This window comes from Vulpes lagopus, chromosome 10 (genome assembly GCF_018345385.1).
Source record: "Vulpes lagopus strain Blue_001 chromosome 10, ASM1834538v1, whole genome shotgun sequence".
Classification (NCBI taxonomy): Eukaryota; Metazoa; Chordata; class Mammalia; order Carnivora; family Canidae; genus Vulpes; species Vulpes lagopus.
Genome location: NC_054833.1, coordinates 2242598 through 2249097, shown reverse-complemented (window position 1 = coordinate 2249097; position 6500 = coordinate 2242598).

The window sequence follows — 6500 nt, the reverse complement described above, 5'->3', positions numbered from 1 at the left end:
GGTAAATTTTAATTTATCTGATATAAGGATGGCAACCCCTGCTTTCTTTTCAGGACCATTTGAATGGTAAATGGTTCTCCAACCTTTTATTTTCAGGTTGTAGGTGTCCTTCTGTCTAAAATGAGTCTCTTGTAGACAGCAAATAGATGGGTCCTGCTTTTTTATCCAGTCTGAAACCCTGCGCCTTTTGATGGGGTCATTAAGCCGGTTCACGTTCAGAGTTACTATTGATAGATATGAGTTTAGTGTCATCATATCTATTCAGTCCTTGTTTTTGTGGATTGTTCCACTGAAATTCTTCTTAAAGGGGAATTTTAAGAGTCCCCCTTAAAATTTCTTGCAGAGCTGGTTTGGAGGTCACATATTCTTTCAGTTCCTGCCTGTCTTGGAAGCTCTTTATCTCTCCTTCCATTTTGAATGAAAGCCTTGCTGGATAAAGTATTCTTGGTTGCATGTTCTTTTCATTTAGGACCCTGAATATATCCTGCCAGCCCTTTCTGGCCTGCCAGGTCTCTGTGGAGAGGTCTGCTGTTACCCTAATATTCCTCCCCATAAAAGTCAGGGACTTTTTTTCTCTTGCTGCTTTAAGGATCTTCTCCTTATATTTGCAATTTGCAAGCTTCACTATTAAATGTCGAGGTGTTGAACGGTTTTTGTTGATTTTAGGGGGGGATCTCTCTATTTCCTGGATCTGAATGCCTGTTTCCCTTCCCAGATTAGGAAAGTTTTCAGCTAGGATTTGTTCAAATACATATTCTGGCCCTCTGTCCCTTTCGGCGCCCTCAGGAACCCCAATTAAATGTAGGTTTTTCTTCCTCAGGCTGTCATTTATTTCCCTTAATCTATCCTCATGATCTTTTAATTGCTTGTCTCTTTTTTCCTCAGTTTCCCTCTTTGCCATCAACTTGTCTTCTATGTCACTCACTCGTTCTTCCACCTCGTTAACCCTCGTCGTTAGGACTTCTAGCTTGGATTGCATCTCATTTAATTGATTTTTAATTTCTGCCTGATTGGATCTAAATTCTGCAGTCATGAAGTCTCTTGAGTCCTTTATGGTTTTTTCTAGAGCCACCAGTAGCTGTAAAATAGTGCTTCTGAATTGGCTTTCTGACATTGAATTGTAATCCATATTTTGTAACTCTGTGGGAGAGTGGGCTGTTTCTGATTCTTTTTTTTGAGGTGAGGTTTTCCTTCTAGTCATTTTGCTCAGTGCAGAGTGGCCAAAAACAAGTTGTATTGGGAAAAGGAGAAAAAGAGAGAGAAGGAAAGAAAAGAGAAAAAGAAAAAAGAGAAAGAAGAAAAAAAAAGGGGGAAAAGAGAAGAAAAAGAAAAAGAAAGGAGAAAAAAGAAAAAAAGGGTGGGGTGGGGTGGGGAAGCAATGAGAAATCAAGAAGAAAGAAAAAAAAAGCACAAAACAAAACAAAACAAACAAAAAAAAAAAACAAAAAAAAACAAAAAAAAAAAACACGGGGGAGTATCTTCCGATTCTGTATACTTTAAGTCCCTTGACTTCCCCTGGAACTGGTCCGTCTCGCTGGTCTTCTGGGGAGGGGCCTGCTGTGCTGATTCTCAGGTGTCAGCACTTGGGGGAGCTGCTCTGCCCCTGCCTGGTGCAGGGCTCAGTGGAGGGTGTTGACGCCGGGAGGAAGCCACAGTGGCGGGGGCAGCTCTGGGACCCTGGAGTCAGCTCCCGCAGTAGCTCCGGGGCTCTCCGTCTGCAGGGCCTGGGGGCTCCCGGGCGGGGCCGCTGATCTGCTCAGCTCCGGGCAGGAGCGTCCTCGCTGTCCTGGGCCCTCCCGGCCTCTGCCTGTCCCGGGGGAGGCCGGATCCTGGGCTGTGTCCCGGCTCCCTGTGCCCCGGGGCCTGCGCTGTTGGATTCGCGCTCCTGCCCTGCAGCCCCCTCCGCGGAGCCGCCGCCCGAGCCCCTCCGAGCTGCTCCGGGTCCCGCCGAGCGCTGCAGCCCTTAGGGAGCTCGGCGCACTCTCCGGGGCGCAGTTCCTCTGTTACTGTCCCAGGGAGCCCGAGGGCGTCCCCGCCTTTCTGGGGATCCTGCTCCAATTCCCCGGGAGGCCTTTCCGCGGGGAAGGTCGGTGCAGCTCCTGCTCCTCCGGGACGGGGCTCTCCTGCCCTGGGGACACTCGCCCTGGCCTCAGCCCGGCTCCTCGGGGCCCCTCCCCCTTGGAGGCCTTTTGTGTCTTTATTTCTTTTTCCCCGTCTTCCTACCTTGATAGAAGCGCGAACTCTTCTCACTGGAGCGTTCCAGCTGGTCTCTCTTTAAATCTCAGGCCGAATTCGTAGATTTTCAGGATGATTGGATGGTTTTCTAGGTAATTAGTTGAGGACAGGGGACTTGGGGACCCTGCTCTGCCGCCATCTTGCCTGTTTCTCTCTCTCTCTCTCTCTATATATATATATATCTCCAGGGGTTTTTATGTAGTATTTTATTTTATTTTTAAATAAAATAAATAAGATAGTTTTATTTTTAAATAAAATAAATAAGATAAATAAAATAAATAAAAATAAGATTTTATTTAGTTATTTGAGAGAGAATGAGAGCATGAGTAGGTGAGTGTCAGAGGCAGAGAGAGAGGGCAAAGTAAGCTCCCCAATGAACAGGGGCCCTACGCTAGGCTCGATCCTAGGACCCTGAGATCAGCCAGACACTTAACCAACTGAGCCACCGAGGTGCCATTTCTGTAGTATTTTAAAGTACATCTCAGATATTATGTTATTTCTCCCATAAAAAGTACAGCATGGATATATGACTCATTAGTGCTTTAAAAAACATAACTAGCATACCATCAGTGCATCTACTAAGCAATAATCTCTTAATATCATCTAATAGCTAATCATTATAAAGGTTTCCAATTGCATCAAAGTTATCTTTTTATACTTTAATACTTGACGTATTTATTTGTTTCACAATAGCCAAACTGTGGAAGGAGCCTCGGTGTCCATCGAAAGATGAATGGATAACGAAGATGTGGTTTATGTATCCAATGGAATATTACTCAGCCATTAGAAACGACAAATACCCACCATTTGCTTCGAAGTGGATGGAACTGGAGGGGATTATGCTGAGTGAGTGAAATAAGTCAATCGGAGAAGGACAAACATTATATGGTCTCATTCATTTGGGAATATAAAAAATAGTGAAAGGGAATAAAGGGGAAAGGAGAAAAAATGAGTGGGAGATATCAGAAAGGGAGACAGAACATGAGAGACTCCTAACTCTGGGAAACGAACAAGGGGGGGGTGGAAGGGGAGGTGGGCGGGGGTGGGGGTGACTAGATGACAGGCACTGAGGGGGGCACTTGGGATGAGCACTGGGCGTTATGCTATATGTTGGCAAATTGAACTCCAATAAAAAAAAAATAAACCGCTGAGCCACCTGGGCTGCCCAATACTTACTTAAATAAGGATCCAAACAAGATCCACATGTGGCATGTAGTGTTGTTATGGCTTTCACCTCTCTTTAACTTTGCAACCATTCCTTCCTTCAGTTTATATTTGCTGTTACTTAGTAACAACAACAACCAGAGGAATAAAATGAGATCATGTGCAGAGTGACTCTCATGGCTGATTTGGCTAATTGCTTCCTTGAGCCTCATTTGATGAATTTTTTTTATCCTTATGCCCTAGAAACTGCTGGTAAATGGAGTGGCTTGCTTAGATCCAGGATAAGAATACTTTGTGCGGGTGCTGGATACTTCCACAGGGGCAGCTTATCTCACTTAGTAAGATAGGATTGCTTAGTGGGTTCAGATATTCTCAGCTTGATTTGTCCACTAATGAGGTTCTCATTAGCCTTCACCTATGGCCTTCAATGGTTGTTAGTAAATGCTGCCTAGATCCATTAATTTATTAGAAGTTTTATTAGAAGTTTCTAATTCTATCCTGCCTTCCTCATGTAGGAACTGGAATTTTCTGCAAAATAGGAAATTTGCCTAATTGAATATTTGGTTAGTCTGAAATATAGATTTAATGGGAAAGCCAGGGGTGCCTGGGTGGCTCTGTTGATTAAATATCTGGGTTTGGCTCAGGTCATGATCTCAGGGTCCTGGGACTGAGTCCCACATCATGCTCCCTATTCAGTGGGGAACCTGCTTCTCTCTCTCCCCCTGCTCGTGCTCTCTCTCAAATAAATAATAGTCTTTTTTAAAAAAATAGGAAAGCCAGGATACTTTATGAAGTTGTAGAATAATAATTTAGTGTCTTAACAAAAATGACCAAGGAAAATTATGACCTCATGGGTTTTACTCGATGTATTTCAGTATGTCAAGTCCCTATTTTTTATGCTTAAATTGTCCCTTCTTTGGCCAGTAGGAAGCTATTCAAGCTCCTTTTAAAAGACACAGAAAGAGAAAAAGAGACCCAGGCAGAGGGAGAAGCAGACTCCCCAGGGGAGCCTGATACCAGACTGATTCCAGGACCTCAGGATCACGACCTGAGCCAAAGGCGGATGCTCAACCACAGGAGCCCCAAGCCCTTTTCTATTGGCCTTAAGACCTGACCCTAATTGTCTGGGATAGCTTCTGTGTTTTCTAACACACACACACACACACACACACACGCCACATGCATGCGTGCACATTCCCTATTCCAGGCTCCTCTAGTGTATTTTCTGTTCTTGGACCTGGGCTTTCTTACAGACTGCTGTTTTCTTTTAGCAAATAACACTCTAGACATCGAGATGGTCCTTGCTCCTAGGTCTCATTGCTTCTAGGCCCTTTCAGTGGAAGAACTTAAAAGAAGTATTTTTTCAGAAAAAAATTAAGAATTCTGTCTTATATTTCCAATTCAAATTGAATGTTAGAGTGATTTTTAAAACTTCTTGACTTTATGCTTTTGAATTTTTCTCATATGTTAAACATCTGGATTCCTAATAAATAGAATTTTCTTTATATGATAATGTACCTATATTAATGCTCACAAGATACTTATTAAGTGTCTACACTGAAGACTCAAAAATGTATGGCACAGCCTCAGAGCCTCAGGGACTTCAGCATATTGGTCATATCCATTTAGTACTCTCAGCAACAACATTAGGAACCTGTCATTAGCGGGGCACCTGGGTGGCTCAGTCAATTGAATGTCAAACTCTTGATTTTGGCTCAGATTATGAACTCAGTGTCATGAGATCCAGCCCTGGGTCAGACTCTGTACTGAGCACAGAGTCTGCTTAAGACTCTCTCTCTCTCTCTCTCTCTCTCCTTCTTCTCCCCTCACATGTACACACTTATTCTCTCTCAAATTAAATTAATAAAATCTTTAAACAAACAAACAAACATGGGACATCCTTATAAGAAGGGGAAATTTTGACAAAGAGACAGATATGTGCAGAGGGAAGATGATATGAAGACACAGGGGGAAAGATATCTGTAAGCTAAGGAATTCCTGAGGCTTCCAAAAGAGAGGCATAGGACCTATTTTCCCTAAACACTCAGAAGGAACCAACTCTGAAGACATGTTCAAACTTCTATAATTGTGAGATAATAAATTACTGCTTTTAAGCCATCTAATTTGTAGCACTTTGTTATGGCCATCCCAGGAAACTAATACATATGCATACATTTGATTATCTCATTATTAGCATTAACATAACATGGTCCAAAGTCAGCTCATTATCTTCCCTTTAAAAAGAACTCCTTTCCTGCATTCTCCAGCTTAATTGTTCAGACACTCTCTGTGTAGTGTCTCAGGTTAGAGATCCAGACTACCTAACTCCTTTCTTCTCCAGCATCCAAGTAGCCAAATGCCATGACCTTTCAACTTTCCCTCCTAAGCATTATTCATGTGTCTCTTCTCTCCATGCCACTATTACTTGTAGGGTGCTCCTCAAGCTCCTTAATGTGGCAAACACAACCTTTGTGCACTGGTCATACCCACCTCCCTAACCTCATCTTCTGTTCTTTCCTAACTGGCCATGCAGGCAGGTAATTCCTTTCAGAACCTATCCTGTTTCTTGCTTTTGTACGCGTTGGGCTCCAGTGGGGGCAATCTTACCATAAAACTGCCCATTTAGCTCAAGAGTTCCTTGTGGAATGAGATCTCCCCACCCTCACCCCACGCTCTTCCACTTGGGATCAGAACTGCTTGTGTCATCTCCCCTAATGGCCTGTATGTCCCCTGCTATTGTGCTTAAGACAGTGCTGTGGCAGCCATTCTGTCTGTCCTCCACATCAGACTGGGGAATAGTGACTATGTCTAGCTTGCTTTTGTGTCCCAGTAGCCTAGTTTCTAGACAAGAATAAGACCTCAGTAATTGGTTTTTAGTTTATTCAGATTTGGCCTGTGTCTGCTTGCCCTGGTTTTCCACTCAGAACTGTGCCCATCACATCACCTCTACATGAAATGACGTGATATCTCTACTGTCTATGTGGTAAGGATCACCAAGAGAACCAATTAAGAAAATAGCCCTGCCTCCCTGCATGTGCTCTGACCTAATGAAACCCATACATTACCATTTGACAAAAATACCAATCCTTTTTATGTTTTGA